Here is an 18,796-nt window from a genome sequence, read left to right as displayed (position 1 = left end):
CCCTACAAGGTTCAGGGTAAAACAAGCATAATAAATTGATTATTGAACATTATATACATATAAAATAAAGTTACATTAACATAAAATCAAAATGAGTAGACATCAACAGGGTAATGGGGAATTACAGTCAGATTCAGGTGGAAGGCCATATCAGTGGACATAGACAAGATCATAAAAGGTCTTTGAAAGGCTATTTAAATAGGTGATGTTTTAGGGCTTTCTTAAAATCTTGTTTGTTATTTAGAATTCTTATACAGTTGGGTATGGAGTTCCATAAAATGGGGCCAGGAATGGAAAAGGCCCGCTCTCTTGTTATGTTGACTCTCGTTGCTTTGGGGGATGGGATCTGAAAGAGGGATTGGTTTTGGGGTTGAAGTGTTTGTGAAGGGGTGTAGAGGTGAGGAATTGTAGAGAGCCAGGGACTATTATTGTCGTGAATTAGATTATGTAGGATGATTAGAATTTTGTACTTGAGCCTCCAGAAAATTGGTAACCAGTGTAGTTTTAGCAGGACAGGGGAAATATGATCATGAAGTTTGGTCTTAGTCAGGAGACGTGCTGCTGTGTTTTGAGAAAGCTGAAGAGATTTAATTGAGGTAAGTGGAAGGCCGAGATACAGGAAATTGCAGTATTTGAGGCCAGTAAGAATTCAAAGGACTGTTGGTTCAAAGAGAGGCTTAACGTGTCTGAGAAGACATAGTTTATAAAAGGTTGATTTGACCACATGATATGAGCTGTCATGTCAAGTTTGGAATCAAGAAGAATGCCAAGGTGGCAGGCAATGAGGAAATTTTGATGGGTATATTATTAACAGAAATGTAGCTAGGTATGTCAAATGAGGGACTGCCGACTATCAAGATTTCTGTTTTTGAGAGCTTCAAGGAGAATATGTTATGAAGTAACCATAATTAAACATAGATTCTAAGTAGAAGAAAACCTCTACTACGTCTTCATTAAAAAAGTGAGAGTGGGCAGAGACTAGGGATGGACGAGCTGAGAGAGAAGAGACAACCCTGGCCACTCAAACCACACCCCCTAACAGCAAGACTCAACAGCACTAGCTAGCGTCAGCAGGGAAGAAGATAGCATACTCTTTGATCTGCAAAGGAAAACAGATAAGTGTATGTGATGGGGGTCCAAGCCATCACTAATATTTCCCTTGTAATTTGAATATTCAATGCCCTTAGGAGGGGTTTTGTATTTTTTATTCCTCCTTATGTAATAACCCCACTTTTTTGGGTGTATGCCATCAGGAGTATATGTTTCCCAAGATCATGCTCAGAACTTCAGTGGGAGGGAGAGAAGGATTGAAGAGGGAAGGAGGCAGCTAAAGATTTCCTTCAGGATCTCAAGCTAGAGGAGCTAATAGTTTGATATCCCCCCCCCCGATTTCAAATACATTTTTTAGAGAGCTTTGGATCCTCTCAGGATCTATGAGAAGGAAAGAAATGTCTTGGGACTTCCCACAAGGACTCAGAAGGAAGAGTGCTGAGGGCTTCTGCTCAACAAGTTTTGCAATTGAACACTGAAAGAGTTTGGATTAAAGGATTTTTTTGGACTTTGACTTGACCAGTTAGAAGGAAGGGTATACCCCCAGTATCCCAGAAGATTGGGGCAAGAGTCTGGTTGTCTGAGTGATCTAAAGAAGTAAGAGTAAGAAGATTTTGATACAAGCACACAAAGGGCTACCACCATTGATATAGTGATTCAGTTTTTCCACTTTGAAGAAAAAGTGAAAACTTGGACCAGTTGAAGTTGGATGTTTTTGTACATGGGGACAGTTGTCCTGCAGTTTTTGTGCTTGGGGATTTTCTTCTATTTGCTGATTGCCAGTTTTCCCACATTGCAAGGGAAGTAGTTTTTCTCCATTGATAACGGTGCAAGAGACGTGAGAAGGAAGGTAACACTTAAGATGGACAAATTAACAATCATCTTCATTGCTATTATATTTGTGATGCTGTTCTTTATTTTTCTGCAGTAAATACTATTTTATTTGAACACCATTTTTGGACTCCTGAGAGTGTTTTTCTTGATTTTTCTACCCTTGCTGTTATTATTGCCTTCATTGCTCCTTCTCTGAACTGTTTTGCACCTGTGGAGGTCCTCTACTTTCAGTGTGAACATTGAGAGTAAAGAGTAGATAGACATGCCAGTGGGCCCAGGGAGATTATGCTTCCTCTCCCTCCAGACTGAATCTGAACCTGTACCACCCAAAGTGATGGAGAAAGCACCCAACTTGGAGACTAGTTACATGTATATACAAACTGACATATCAACAAAATCTAGCTAGAAAGAAGAAGTAAAAATCTTTCTCACCACTGAGTGTACTCATAAATTTCTTCAGCTAAAAAGTAAAAGAACAGACACAGAAAGCCCAAAGCTAAACAACACAGGAGAAACTATTGAATAATGAAAAAAGATAACTTACCTTGTTCCACGACAGTTTCAGGAGCTTTAAGATTCTGCATTATCATAGGAATTTCACTTTAGAATATCATCTTATCACATAAGGGTGAGTTTTTCACATATGAAATTATAATTCTGTTAAAATAATACTTAACTTGCTGTTGCATAATATAATTGTTTTTTTGCAGATTTTATACTTAAAAGAGAAAGCTAAAGTTAAGGATTAATATTATTTATTCTATAACAAGAGAATTTCAAGGGATAGAAGGTAGAGAAGAGGCATTATGGACCATCCTAAAAAAGAAGATGGTACTTCCATTTTTACTGGTGTGATCTACAGGTCACTAACTCAAACAGAAGAACTGGACAGAGAACACATTGGAGACATCCAAAAGATGTCTTCAAGGGGCTCTGCTGAAACAAATGATAATGAAACCCATGAGGGAAGGTATGATACTCGATCTGGTACTCATTAATGGTGATAATGTCTCTAATATTCAGGTAGGGATTCACTTGAGCGCCCATGATCACCAGATGGTATAGTTTGATTTTGCGAATAGGATACAGAGAAGTCACATGAAGACCCAAGTTATGAATTTCAAAAACATGGATTTTGTCAAAATGGAGATGTACCTGGAGAGAGAACTGGAAGACTGGGAGAAAATGGATGAGGTGGAACAACAGTGGACCAAGTTAAAAGAAACTATTACAAAGGCAACAAATCTATATTAGAAAAGTAAACAAGAGTAAAAGGAAAAAATCCTATGTGGTTCTCTAACGGGTAGATTTTCAAACATGCGCGCGTGCGTCCATATGCACGTAGTTCCTGGTGCACACACATGGACATGCCGATTTTATAACATGTGTGTGTCACCACCCACATATTATAAAATCCACTACCTGTGTGCACCGATTATAGATCGGTGCATTCATATGCATGCAGGTGGTGACTTATGTGCAAGGAGGGATTTTAGTAAAAACCACGCAGTAATGCGATCAGGCTTACCCCAGTTCCCTCCCAGTCCACTCCAATTAAGGAGTGGACTGGGAGGGAACTTCCCTATCCCCCTACCTACTCTTCCTCCCTTTTCCCCTCTCCTCCCCAACCCCTAAGTCCCCCTCAACTATTAGAAATTTTTGTTGAGCAACTTACTTCATCTTGGCAGGTGAAGTAAGTTCCACGCGCCAGCCGGCTGCCAGCACACGGTTCCCCAAGACAGAGCCTAATGGCCACTGTTCTGGCTGGCCTCTGCCCCGCCCCCAACCCGGTCCTTTTGAATAACCTGGCACTTCCATGCGTACCGAGAGATATGCGTGTGGCTGTTGGAGATCTGCTCCCCAGAGAGGAGGAGTTAGCAATCTGATGTAGATCTGCTCCTCCAGAGGGGAGGAGTTGGCAATCTGTTATAATTCTGCTGCTCGGAGTTAGCAATCTGTTATCGAGTTCCTCCAGTAGGGGGAGGAGTTAGCAGTCTGTTATGGATCTCCTCCTGGAGAGGGAGGAGTTAACAATCTGTTATCAATCCCTGCTACTAAGAGTGGCAATCTGCTATAAGTCTGCCAGAGGGTTAGCAATCTGTTATGGATCACCCTGCCAAGGGGAAGAGCTAACAATTGTAATACTCCATAGGCAGAGTTAATGATCTGTGATGGATTGGCTTCCCACAGGGTGGCAGTTGTATAATATCGCTCTAGTAGTGTAAGGGATGACACTGAGGTGAATTGTGAATCCCTGGGCCGACGGCAGATGACAGCGCCCTCAGGAGGATATCCTGAGAGGGACCACCGGCTAGGCTGGAGTATGGAGGCAAAGACAGATAGTTCTTTATTAGACAGGAAATAGAACCACCAGAGGTGGCAGTAGTGAGCTGAAGTGCCCGGCAGGGCTGAAGTCCCTTCGATACTGGAATTGCGGTCTCTGGGTTGCTGAGCTGTAGAGAGAGACTATAGGTAGTGAGTAGACAGGGTTTGCTGAATACATAACCAGTAGTAGATGATACACTCACAATTGTAGATATCTGTAATGGCTTCTATGCAACAGAGTCTTCAGTATATTCAGGAACAGGAGCCGTAGGCGAGTGCTGGTTCCTATATGCAGTTTGAAATGAGAACTCACAATATCTGTGTATGAAATGGCTTGTAGAAAAGAAGAGAGTCTTTGGAGGGTTTTAGGAACATAGGCCCTTGTGGAGCGAGTACCAGTTCCTATCTGCAATCTATAATAGTAATGCACCAGATAAAGGTACATAATAGCTTCTGATATAGAAGAGAGTTGAGAAGGGATTTAGGAACATGGGCCCTCGTGGAGCGAGTACCGATTCCTATCTGCAATCTACAATAATGACTCATGATCTCCGTACCTGCGATAACGTCTTACACAGAAGGGAGTCTTTGGAGAATAGGAACATAGACCCTCTGGAGTGAGTACCAGTTCCTATCTGTAATAGAACTCACTGGGGCAGATTTTATAAATCTGTGCAGACGCGTACTTTTGTTCATGCACCAGGCGCGAACAAGAGTACATGGGATTTCGATAGATATGCGCGTATCCATTAAAATCTGGGGTCAGCGCATGCAAGGCTGGCCAAAATCGGCAGTCTGCACGCGCCGAGCCGCGCAGCCTGCCTCCGTTCCCTCTGAGGCCGCTCCAAAATCGGCCTCCCCCCACCTTCCCCTCCCTAACCCCCCCTACCGTTGTTGAAGAAGTTATGCCTGCTCAAGGCAGGTGTAACTTTGCGTGTGCTGGGCCGGCTGCCGCGCGCCATGTTCCGGTCTGGGGGCTGGTCCGGAGGCCGTGGCCACGCCCCCAGAATGCCCCTGGGCTGAAACCACGCCCGTGGCCCCGCCCCCAGATGACATGCCGGCCGTGTCACGCCCCCCCGACACGCCCCCGACATGCCCTCCCCAGGAAAGCCCCGGGACTTACAAGCGTCCCGGGGCTTTGCGCGCGCAGGAAGCCTATGCAACATAGGCTCGGCGCATGCAGGGGGTGTTTGGGGCAGGTTTTCAGGGGGTATGCGCATACCTTACGCGCGTGCCCCTTTGAAAATCTACCCCACTGTGTTCACATCTGCGATCTCTTCCAGGTAGTAAGGAGTCTTCTGAGCATTCAGGGACATAGGCCCTCATGGAGCGAGTACCGGATCCCGTCTTAGCAATCTGAAATCAAGAAGAGAGAGAGCTGGGCCCCCGAGGAGCGGGTACCCCTGGGTTAGGTGGTGGAGGCAGAGCAGCGGAGAAAGAATTCCCCTTGCTAACTCGATTCGAAGTAGCAAGCAAAGACCTTTTAAGGTGGAAGTGGATGATGTCACTACGGGGGGACGCCCCTGAGGTTCGCGCCCTTGCCGGTACAAACTCTGGAGCGCGTGCGCGCCCTTATGTCATCAGGAACATGGCGGATCCACAGCGTCAGACCAGCCCAGGGATTCCAGGAAGTACGGCGAGGAGAAGCCGCGGCAGCATCTGTCCGTCAGACCCGAAGGGAGTCGCCACAAAGGTAGAGAGGGTGGAGTGAGGACGAGATCAGGCACAAACGCCACAGTGGCCAGGCCGTTTTTAAAATGCGCTCTGCATGCAATCATCCCGGCTACGAGCATATCTCCTGTTTTTGCTTGCGCTGGACTTTAAAAATCTACCTTTAAGGAGGTGGCTGAAAAAAATGAAGGCAAAAAGAATAGCATTCAGGAAGTATAAAGGATCCCAAAAAAAAGGAACATAGGGCAGCATATCTGTTAAAACTGAGGGAGATGAAGAAAGAAATAAGGAAAGCAAAAGGTCAAGTGTAAGAAAGGATGGCCAAAGAGGTAAAGTGAGGAGACAAAACATTTTTCATATATATCAGTTAAAGAAGGGAGGTCAGAAGTAGTAAAGTGAAATAGAAAGATGAGAAGGAGCAATGTGTAGAAAGTAACAAAAAATGGAGGAAATATTAAACAAATACTTCAGTTCGGTATTCACTAAAAAAAAGACCCTGGAAAAGGGCCGTTGCTGATTAACAAGACCATAGATGGGGATGGAGCAGATGAAACTCTGTTTACAGAAGAGAAAGGATGGGAGGAACTAGGCAAACTGAAAATGGACAAGGCCATAGGGCCAGATGAGATACCCCCCAGGATATCAAGAGAGCTCAGAGATGTGCTGGCGGGTCCGCTGAAGAGAAAAAAAGAGAACTGAGTATGCTAAATTTAACATACTTATGCTATTTGACTTTCCCTCAATAGGTAACAAATTAATACTATTTAATCTGTGCATTTTCAGGTGTCTGTGCATGAAGATAGCATGATCATGTTGATGGGGACATTTTTTTTACTGTCCTTATGGGAGATCTTTTCTCTTCATTCATTAAGTTAATTTTTAATATGCACATTAATATTTTGTGACCCCCATGCACAACTTCTTTTAGAGGGGTGGGAGTTTTATGACAGGACTTTTAGAGGGCAATTTTCAAAATATTTTATCTGGGTAACTAGGTAGTAAACCAAGTAAAATTAGGCACTGAAACGTCCTCTCTGAGGACAGTAGGGATGTGCAGCAGGGACGGATACTTTCGATTCGGTATTCGTATTCATCGGAACCCAAATCCGTTACATCCATTTTCGGGGGGGGGCCCCGATTCGTCCATTAGTTATGTATGATATTTGTTTCCCATTAAAGTTAAAAAAAAAAACAATCCCAACCCTTTAAATTTAATTAACTACAACCCCCCACCCTCCTGACCCTCCCCCCCCCCAGGACTTGCCAAAAGTCCCTGGTGGTCCAGCGGGGGTCCTGGAGTGATCTCCTGCACTCGGGTCGTCGGCTGCCAGTATCCAAAATGGTGCCAATAGCTTTTGCCCTTACTATGTCACAGGGGCTACCGGTGCCATTGGTCGGCCCCTGTCACATGGTAGGAGCACAAGATGGCACCGGCTGGCAAAGGCTATCGGCGCCATTTTGAATACCGGCAGCCGACAGCCCGAGTGCAGGAGATTAGGGATGTGAATCGTTTTAGGACGATTAAAATTACCGTCCGATAATTTTAATATCGTCTTAAACCGTTATGGAACACAATACAATAGAGATTCTAACGATTTATCGTTATAAATCGTTAGAATCGTGAGCCGGCACACTAAAACCCCCTAAAACCCACCCCCGACCCTTTAAATTAAATCCCCCACCCTCCCGAACCCCCCCCAAATGACTTAAATAACCTGCGGGTCCAGCGGCGGTCCAGAACGGCAGCGGTCCGGAACGGGCTCCTGCTACTGAATCTTGTTGTCTTCAGCCGGCGCCATTTTCCAAAATGGCGCCGAAAAATGGCGGCGGCCATAGACGAACACGATTGGACGGCAGGAGGTCCTTCCGGACCCCCGCTGGACTTTTGGCAAGTCTTGTGGGGGTCAGGAGGCCCCCCCCAAGCTGGCCAAAAGTTCCTGGAGGTCCAGCGGGGGTCAGGGAGCGATTTCCCGCCGCGAATCGTTTTTGTACGGAAAATGGCGCCGGCAGGAGATCGACTGCAGGAGGTCGTTCAGCGAGGCGCCGGAACCCTCGCTGAACGACCTCCTGCAGTCGATCTCCTGCCGGCGCCATTTTCTGTACGAAAACGATTCGCGGCGGGAAATCGCTCCCTGACCCCCGCTGGACCTCCAGGAAATTTTGGCCAGCTTGGGGGGGGCCTCCTGACCCCCACAAGACTTGCCAAAAGTCCAGCGGGGGTCCGGAAGGACCTCCTGCCGTCCAATCGTGTTCGTCTATGGCCGCCGCCATTTTTCGGCGCCATTTTGGAAAATGGCGCCGGCTGAAGACAACAAGATTCAGTAGCAGGAGCCCGTTCCGGACCGCTGCCGTTCCGGACCGCCACTGGACCCGCAGGTTATTTAAGTCATTTGGGGGGGGGGTTCGGGAGGGTGGGGGATTTAATTTAAAGGGTCGGGGGTGGGTTTTAGGGGGTTTTAATGTGCCGGTTTTGCGATTTTACGTTTTTTCGATTTTTCACGATTTTTCACGATATTTTACCCCCCCAAACGGCAACAATACGATTCCCTCCCCCTCCCAGCCGAAATCGATCGTTAAGACGATCGAGGACACGATTCACATCTCTACAGGAGATCGCTACAGGACCCCCGCTGGACCACCAGGGACTTTTGGAAAGTCTTGGGGGGGGGCGTTCAGGAGCGTGGGGGTTTTATTCGTTAGTGATACGTTGTATTCGTGGGGGTTCGCCATACAGTTCAGAACCCCACGAATGCAATGAATAGGGACCTATACGTTGCGGATTGCGCATTCGTTCAAAACGAATGCACATCCCTAGAGGACAGTTACTCCCATGCTGCAAAGAGAAGAGGCTAGAGGAAGGAATGCATGGAGTTTTCATTTTGATACTCCTGCATGTGCTTTACAGTTCAGACTTATCATGTGCTTAGCAAGCAGGTAGTAAACTAGGCATGGCACCACTGGTCCCAGATTTTTCAAAGGGAAACTCAGTGGAGAGCTTCCCTCTAAAAAATGTTCTTGCTGGCCTGCAAGTACATGTGTGTATGTGTGTGTGTTTAAGTTGGATGAAAGGAAAAAACATAGGGAGGATCTTATCAATTTTCAGGAAAGATTAATTTTTCTCTCTTGGAAACTTAACCAAAATCTAAAAATTAGTTTTTAAAATAAATCAATACCTTAACATATTATTTTGCAATTGTAATAAGGCACTTCACTTTGTAAGCTGTAGTGATATCAGTACGTTTTAGAGAGTGGAAGCACTATCTAGCCCTGCTGAAATCCTATGGTTTCAGCCATCCTGTCTTGCCATTTTACTTAATTATCTAAAACTGAATAAGCTTGTGCCACCTAAGTTTAGCTCTTTATTGAAGATAAAACATAGAAAATATATTTAAAATCTGAACCATCAAGAAACTGTGGTTGTATGTAAATCTGAAACTTTTTCAGCATCCCTGATCATGCATGTATTTGTAAAATGGAATGCAGCAATACAAATTAGCTAAAAAAAAAAAATTGCCTTTATATGTGTTAATATCTAGCTATAAGATTAGTCACTGCATCCATCCATAGAGTGAATGAATGAGAGTGCACAAGTACTTTGGAAAAGACATTCTGTAAGAATGTGTTCTCTTTTTGGTAGCCTCTCCCATACACTTCCATTAAAGATCTGTATGAAAGTGTAGGCACAGGCCTGTGCAAGCCTAAGAAAGGAGATTTCTGAAAAGGATTGATCTCTGGAAGAGATTGAGAAAGTTAACATCAAAGCAAAGATATGACAGGGTAAAGGAAAGGGAAAAACATCATGTTTTAATTACTCTCAGGCCGATACAGTACAGTGTGCTTCGGCGGAGCTCACTGTTAACCTGCGATTGGACGCGCGTTTTCGACGCGCCAATACCCCTTACTAAATAAGAGGTAAAGCTAGCAAAAAGCTAGCAAAACCCCCAAACCTAATAGCGCCCGCAACATGCAAATGCATGTTGATGGCCCTATTAGGTATTCCTGCACGATTCAGAAAGCAAAATGTGGAGCCAAGCCAAGCAGTAAAAACTGCTTTTCTGTGCACCCTCCAACTTAATGTCATGGTGATATTAAGTCGGAGGTCCCGAAAGTTAAAAAAAGTTAAAAAAAAAAATGTTGAAATCGGCCCGCGGCTTGCGAGTTGAAAATCGGACCCTCAATTTTGCCGGCGTCCAGTTTCCGAACCCATGGCTGTCAACGGGTTTGAGAACCAACGCCAGCAAAATTGAGCGTTGGCTGTCAAACCCGCTGACAGCTGCCGCTCCTGTCCAAAAAGAGGCGCTAGGGACGTGCTAGTGTCCCTAGCAGCTCCTTTTGCTGCGGGCCCTCATTTGAATACAGAATCGCGCACAGGAGAGTGGCCTGCGCGCGCGCCGAATGAGCGGGCATTCGCCCGCTCTCCCGCGATTTTTACTGTATCGGCCCGTCTGTTTGGCACACAGACAAAAGTATTTATTGGTTGAATGGCTGATAAAGTCTTTTTGAATTAGTTTAAAAGGTAAAGGCCCTGGATTTATAAAATATTTTCCCATTGGCACTGGCAACTTTGTTCTGTGAGATGCCTTTTAATGGACCAAACAAAACGACTTTATAATACATCAGCTTTCAAAACTATATATGTTTCTTATCCAGGATCAATACATCTATTAAAACTCTTTCTATTCAGCCAAAATCTTTTATAAATCATGAGGCCAATTTTCAGGAGCTGAGCGGCTCGACTAGTTAGCCGGATAAACATATCCAGCTAACTAACAGGATAATATTCAATGGTGTGGTCACGGCCGCTTAATATACATGGCTATCTTAAAGTTAGCCGCATATGTTTATGCGGCTAACTTTAGGTCCGCCCTATGGTGCGACCAGAATTAGCCGCATAAATTAAGCTGAATAATATTTATGCAGCTTACCACACTCCTCCCTGAAATGCCTCCCGTCTGCCCCCGACTTATGTGTCTAAATTCTAGCCTCACAACTCTATATGCAGCTAAAATATAGCTGTATAAAGCTTTTAATATTGCCGGTTTGCCATTTAGAAGGATAACTTTTCAGTTATCCGATTAAATGGCCTTTTACTGGGCAACAAATTTTCACAAAAGTCATGTTACGAAAATGAAATTAGTCAATTCTTATACATTTCCATGTGCTAAACATGAATGTGACTGTGAAAATGCAAAATTGGCTCTAGTTTTTTTGTAATATGCAATAATATAATTACATCTTGAACTGTATGCCAATAGCTCACTGGGCAACAAATTTTCACAAAAGTCATGTTACTGAAATGAAATTAGTCAATTCTTATACATTTCCATGTGCTAAACACGAATGTGACTGTGAAAATGCAAAATTGGCTCTAGTTGTTTTGTAATATGCAATAATATAATTACATCTTGAACTGTATGCCAATAGCTCACTGGGCAACAAATTTTCACAAAATTCATGTTACTGAAATGAAATTAGTCAATTCTTATACATTTCCATGTGCTAAACACGAATGTGACTGTGAAAATGCAAAATTGGCTCTAGTTGTTTTGTAATATGCAATAATATAATTACTTCTTGAATTGTATGCCAATAGCTCACTGGGCAACAAATTTTCACAAAATTCATGTTACTGAAATGAAATTAGTCAATTCTTATACATTTCCATGTGCTAAACACGAATGTGACTGTGAAAATGCAAAATTGGCTCTAGTTGTTTTGTAATATGCAATAATATAATTACTTCTTGAATTGTATGCCAATAGTAGTAGGAGACCTACGGTTAATACCGTTTGAAAAATGAAGTCATAGACTACGTCTTAGATTTCTTTGCTTGTCTCTTGTACACCTGTTCGGGAGCATCTCTGCGGAGTGTCCAGCAGTAGTCAGCCAGCATGAATATTTCAAATGCTCACCCTTTCTGACTGGGCTTCATATAGTACACTGCTGACGTCAGCTTACTCAGCAGCAGCATGGCAGTAGAACTGCATTGCATCAGAAAATGATGTAATAAACTCTGGATGATGTGTGCATGATGTGTTGCGATCCCCCCTGCTGCTGCGCTGCAGGAGGTCTCTTACCTTCCTCCAGAGGCCGCTCTGAAGCCAGGGCCTCGCCTGCGCATCATCCAGGACTTGCTCCAGGGCCTGAGAGGCCTAGCTGCTCCTGAGGCATGCCGGTGGCTTGCAGCCTCAGTGTTTGGACTTCCTGTTGGGCGACGCCCTTCCCTAGGGGCTGGCCCGCAGCTCTCTACCCTAGTTATAGGACCAGCGGTGGGCGGTCCTGGCAAGCTCCTCCCAGGGAGTTGCCTTCTACCTCCAGTATTTAAGGACTTTCTGTTCACTGTGTCTTGGCCTTTGGATTGGGTTACACAGTTGCCTGTGGCCTCTCCCGATCCAGGTCCTCCGTGACTACGACGCCTGCTTGTCGTCAGCCTGCCTTGACTCCGGTCCGTGACTCCGACTCCTGTTTGTCTTCAGCCTGCCTTGACTCCGGTCCGTGACTCTGACTCCTGCTTGTCTTCGGCCTTCGGATTGGGTTACACAGTTGCCTGTGGCCTCCCCCGATCCAGGTCCTCCCTGACTACGACTCCTGCTTGTCGTCAGCCTGCCTTGACTCCGGTCCGTGACTCTGACTCCTGCTTGTCTTCAGCCTGCCTTGACTCTGGTCCGTGACTCCGACTCCTGCTTGTCTTCAGCCTGCCCTGACTCTGGTCCGTGACTCCGACTCCTGCTTGTCTTCAGCCTGCCTTGACTCCGGTCCGTGACTCCGACTCCTGCTTGTCTTCAGCCTGCCTTGACTCCGGTCCGTGACTCCGACTCCTGCTTGTCTTCGGCCTTCGATCAGGCCTTGGATCTGAGCATTACAGTCGCCTGTAACCTAGCCGATCCAGGTCCTCCATGTTTGATGGCGCCTTGTCCTGTCTCTGCTTGATGTTCCTGATGTCCAGTGTCTCTGCCTTGATGCCTGTCTCTGACCCTGCCTAGATGTTTGTTCCTGTGCCTGCCAGCCGTAAGGGCTTCGGATGTGAGTTTCCCAGCATCGGAGTCCTGTTCGCCTGGGTCTTCCCCGCGCCCTCCTTCTCAGCGTGGTCCGCGACCAGCCTCTCAGGGCTGTGTAGGGCGCGTCTGGGACAGGGTGGTCCGCGACTCAGTCCCACGGGTGGGCTGAGTAGGGCGCCCTGATGGACAGTGCAATGTTTCCGTCCAGCCTTGTCTACAGTGTCTGCTTCAGCCCTTGTCCGGATGTCTACCTGTCTCTGCCTTGACCTGGTTCCTGAGCCTTCTGTCCTGTTGGGCCCTGGAGTGGCCAACAGGAGGGATTCGTCCCACGGGCTCTTGAGCTTCTGCCAGCCGAGGGGGCTTCGGATGTGAGTATCCCAGCATCGGAGTTCCTGCTCGCCTGGACCTTTCCTGTGTCTCGCTTCAGCCCTTGTCCTGATGTCTCCGTCTTGCTTCAGCCTGCTTCTGCCCCGTCTGATGTCTTCTGTTTAAGGACTCTGTCTGCCCTCGCCTCTGTCCGGCCTGCTGCCCATTGCCGTTCCCTGCGGCAGGTCCGAAAGGGCCGGGAACAGTCGGAGGACCGTTCATTAGTCAACTTCCCCATGTTGGCTACCATGGGCATGCAGGTCCGGCTGAGGGTCGGACTCCCTGCTTCTGTTCCTGCCTGCTCAGCTCACCTCCCACGGTGTGGCCTTGGGCTCCTCCTGGGGTCCTGCCGTGGCCCAAGGGCTCACCACCCGCCCGAGATGCCCGCGTGCGCTCGTAACATGATGGTATTATGCAATACGATGCAATATTACATCATTCTAGGCTTATTTACAGTCCTACTGGATAAATTTACATGACTAAACATAGAAAGTGAACTATATTAAATATCTTCAAAATGAGAGCCAATAAAAACTTTTCATGGTCATATTCGTGTTCAGCACATCAAGATACTACAGAGTAGGACCTTTTTAGGTCAGTAACACTTTCATTGTTGCCCAGTGATATCAACCTCCATGTGTTTAGAGTCACTAAGAACAGCCTGTATTTATTTGCAAAGCTTTATGCAATGTTTTTCTTTCATATATGATGGTAAAGAGGGGACAAGGCATGTCATGGCTCAATACATAAGAAATCAGGAAGTGAAATTTCAGCGAAGGAAGAACCTAAAACAGACCAGACATTTTCTTCCTGAATTAAGCATAACTCAACCCTCCCCCACCCCCCAGCTACACAGACACAACTAATTACATTTTTCTGGAGAATTATTGTTACTGTTTTCCAGCTTCGGAAACAATCAAGGAAACTGCAGTGCAGCAGCATAAGGCTAAAGATCATGAGAAAACTGGGAATCTGGGAATATATGACATTAAGGACTATGAGAAAACATACAGCGAGTGCTCATTCTTAAAGGAGAATCCTTTCTTGTCTACATATAAAATGATAAGATTGTTTACATTGCTTCTGGTAAAAAAAAGGAGTGCATTCACTTAGGTTATGCTATGTGATCTCCTGCAGTCTCTCACCTATGGTAAATAAACACTACAGGAAGTCACAAGCCCCATCCTATGCAAAAGAGCTTGTCAGTGCTCATCACTAGCAGTCCAGAAGTGAAATCTTGCCTTCTACCATGCAATGTAAACTTATTGACAGCAATTTAAGCTACCTGCTCATTGCTCAAAATCTTTATTACCTGGATTACATTTTGCCTTCATTGCTACATAGTGCTATGCACTCCTGGGGAGAAACATTAAAAAAAAAAAACACCCCCAAGATGTACTGAAAACTAATAGCAATAACCAAATTTTTTCTTTGCTTGGCAGCAAAATTTAATAAACAATAGTCATAATTTTTCTTCAGATGTGCTGAATTGTGGTTTTCAAGTTAAATGCATTGACAAACATCTTTCAGAGAGTTCACTATTCTGTTTCTTAATAAATGATCTGTCTGAAGTACGAGACAGTAGAATGAAAGAAGATCTTGTGTATTAATGAAGCCACTTTAAGAAGGATATGGTTTATGCTCTCAAAATTCTGACTGTTCTCACAAATGCATTATTAATTTTATGTTCCAGAATCTCAAATTGTGCAATCAGGACAAAAACTGGAAGTGACTCTACTGAAGCAACTTGCAAAACCTAGTAATTTAAACCCATATACTAAATTAGTGTAATGATACTGACTATTAGGTGGGTTTCCTGCTAGCAGGAGCCCTCAGTGGGCCAGATTCAAACCTGCTCTAGCCTCCACCTTAAAGGCTGTATGATGTAGCAAGGCTAGCCTATAAAATCCTCCCTCACTCTTTGCTCCGGACCTCATCATCAAGTTATTCTGGCTCCTTGCTTTGGCCATCCTTGCACTATTTATTTATTTATTTATATTGTTTACATACCAATATTCTGTATATCAATCATATTGGTTTACAACAAATAAATAGAATAAAATGAATACAAATATAAATTTAACATTTGCATCAACTAAAATTACAGAAGATAATCAGATAATACTTTACAGCAAATAAATAATAAAATTACAATAAGAAGAAAATAAAAAAAACTTGGACTAAAATAAAATAAAAAATGGGTAAAATCATTAAAATAAAATAAAAGAATAAAAGTAAAAGAAATAGAATTTTTGTATTTATTGCTGCTCTATATTATGTAGGTAAGCCATTGCTAAATGCTTGCTTGAGCATCCAAGTTTTTAATTCTTTTTTAAATGTGTGAAAATTTGTCTCTAATCTTAGCTCAGTTGGAATTGAGTTCCAGAGAGTAGGGCCAAGCAATTGATCAGGCTCTGTCTCTTACTTTATTCAAATGTGCAAGTTTAACTGTTGGAATAGAAAGTAGACCTTTGTTAGCTGATCTGAGATTATGTGGGGGAATGTAGAAGTGAAGAGCTGCATTTACCCATTCCACTTGTTCATTAAATAATGATCTGTGAATCAAACATAGAACCTTGTACTGAATCCTATATTTTATAGGGAGCCAATGTAAATTTATAAGAGTTGGAGTAATATGATTGAATTTTCTTACACCTACAACACTCTTGCTGCTGAATTTTGAAGTAACTGAAGTGGTCTTGCTCCATTTAGATCTCCTAGTGGCCCTTTTTGTCTGTGTGAATTTTGCCATTTTCTTAATCTGTCTGGGCCTCCCAGTGGCCCTCCTTGTCTGTGTATTCCTTGCCCTTTTCCTGTCTAGGTCTCCCAGTGGCTTAACTAGCCTCTTTATCCCTTGCCTTGCCCTGGCCTTATCTAGGCCTTCCAGTGGTCTAGTCTGTCTCTGTAGTCCTTGCCTTGCCATTGTCCTGCCTAGGCCTCTTGATGGCCTATCTATCCTGTCTGCTGCCTGTCTTGCCCTTATCCTGTTTAGGCCTGCCGGTGGCCTATCTTGTTCATGTATGCCCTGCTTATACCTCTGTCACAGTTTTACCATTGTTTACCTTGTTCCTGCCTGTGTGTCCTACCTTGTTCTTGCTTGTATGTCATACTTTGTTCCTTGTTTTACCTAGCCCCCCCCCTCCTCCCATGGGCTGTCCCACTAGTGTGTTCCTAACCTTGTCCATACCATTCCTACCTGCCTTTCTCTTCCTCTACCTTTGGTATGACTTCCTCCCCAGTCCCTTGCCTACGCTATGACTGCTTAAACTTTGCCAGCTCTGACCTCTGCCTGTTCTACCAGTCTGCCTAAATGCTGCCTATCCTGATTACGGCCTGCCTTGTTCCTGCCAGAAAAGTGCTGCTGGCCACCAGATCCTGCAGGCCCAACCCAAGGAGGAGATGGCTGGACAGGCAGAAGACTTGAGTCTATACCTGCAACCGGTCTGCCCAACCCTGATAATTAGGGATATGCATTCATTTTAAGCAAATGAATAAAATGTGACAAATGAGGCCATTTGGGGTTCATTATAAATAAAATGAACTGAAAATAGCCTCTGACAAAATAACAGAAAATGATTAGATATTTTTATATTTGGGTAATTTTTAAAAAATGGGCCTTCGGTGGGACCCAGACCCAACCCATTTTTTTCTTTTACATTGAAGTCAGTCGGGCCTATGGATTGCTTTCCCTATTGACTTCAATGTAAAATGAAAAATGCAAATGACACCATTTTTTTTTTGTTTGAGATGAGCCTGACGAATGACCGAGACCTAAAAAATGAATTAACAAACCAAAATGAATTTTTTTAAAATGCACATTTCTGGGACATATCTGGTTAGATGCACAAAAATGTGATAAGATAATTTATTCTGTGGTAAACATCTTTACTGTACAAGTAATATATTATCCCAAGTGCTAACAATTTATTTATTCATTTTAGAACTTTCTTAGCTTCTCATTCTTGCTCTCAGTGGGTAATAATCAGGTAAACATACAATTACAGCAACATAGAAAACAAAGCAAAACCAACAGACTGACCACAAAAACCAGAATCCCCAAGAGCATAGCAATTTTGTGGGTGGCGCCAGGAGCTGCTTGGCATGACCACATGGGGCTCTGCTGGATCACTCTCATCTCAGATAGCAGAAAAGCAGCTCCAGGGAACAGACAGGAAGGAGAAGAGAGCAGACAGAGCACAGAGAAAATCAAAGAAGTACAATTTAGCTCCCTAATCCAACTGCTCCCCTTCTGGTTCCTCCTTTCCCATCATGCAGAGAACAGGATGGAATTGTATGAGTCTAGAATGGACAGAGCAAACTAAAGAAGAGCCACTCTGCAATGGAGAGGGGTAGGGGGTGAGTTTGGAATGGATAAGGGTTCCTTGTTTGTCAGTATATTTCTGTTTATAATTTGTGGTCACTTACTCTGTATTTGGCAAGGGTTCTTTTATGTTCTGTGTGTTTGATCAACATGAGGTATTATTTTGCTAATGTGTAGTTTCTGTGTTTTCCAGCTCATTCTGTTTTGTTAACAGGACCTGCATTAATAATTACAAATTTGGATTTTTAGCCCGCCTTTCCAAATAATGATCAAGACAGCTTCTAGCATTTCTGGAATTCAGGAACACTAAGTCCCTGCCACAAAGAGATTACAATCAAGGATCCTAACTTTTGCATTTATCCGTGTGAATAAACAATCAGAACTAAACGTGGAGGTAGGTATATTGTAAAGTATGAATGAGTACTTGGAATCACCGGTTCACCAGTTCTTCCCGTCCTTATACAGTTCACTTCCAGGACCCTCTAGCACTTCATCCTGAATCCCCACCACTTCATCCACACATGCCAATCAAAAACTTCAGACAAGTCTAATATCACTTATGACAGTCAACTAGCAGGTGTACAAGTGCGCAAATAAGTTTGATAAAGGATGTGGGTCGGATTTTAAAAAGGTTACGCTCGTAAATCCAGAGGATTTACGCGTGTAACCGGCCTTATGCATGCCGGGCCTATTTTCAAAAGGCCCGCGACACGCGTAAAGCCCTGGATGCGTGTAAGTCCCAGGACTTTACTAAATGGGCAGGAATGGGCAGGGGGCATGGGCAGGGCAGGGCGGGGCCAGAGGCTCCAGGCACAGTGGCCATTTGCAGCTGTGCTTGGGATCGCCCGCAGGCAGTCAGCCGGCGCGCGCAACTTGCAGATCTTTCTTGTCTCCTCTGAATGGGCCTGAAAAACAACTCAGAAAAAGCTCCTCTCTACCTCTTAACTCTAAGCAAGCCATAAGGGATTGCCTCCTGACTTTCTGGAGAAGGCTGCATAAAAAACCTCTCACGCATCACCTAGATAGGATTATAGACTGTGCTGGGGAGGAGCCAGCGGTCATGGTACAAGAGGGCAACAACAACATAAGAAAATGTGGGAGGGAGGTTCTGGAAGCCAAATTTAGAATTTTTGGTAGAAAGCTGAAATCCAGAACCTTCAGGGTGGCATTCTCTGAAATGCTTCCTGTTCCACGTGCAGGTCCCCAGAGGCAGGCAGAGCTCCGGATTTTC

This window comes from Rhinatrema bivittatum, chromosome 2, assembly GCF_901001135.1.
Source record: "Rhinatrema bivittatum chromosome 2, aRhiBiv1.1, whole genome shotgun sequence".
Taxonomy (NCBI): Eukaryota; Metazoa; Chordata; class Amphibia; order Gymnophiona; family Rhinatrematidae; genus Rhinatrema; species Rhinatrema bivittatum.
This window is presented reverse-complemented; position numbering follows the sequence as displayed.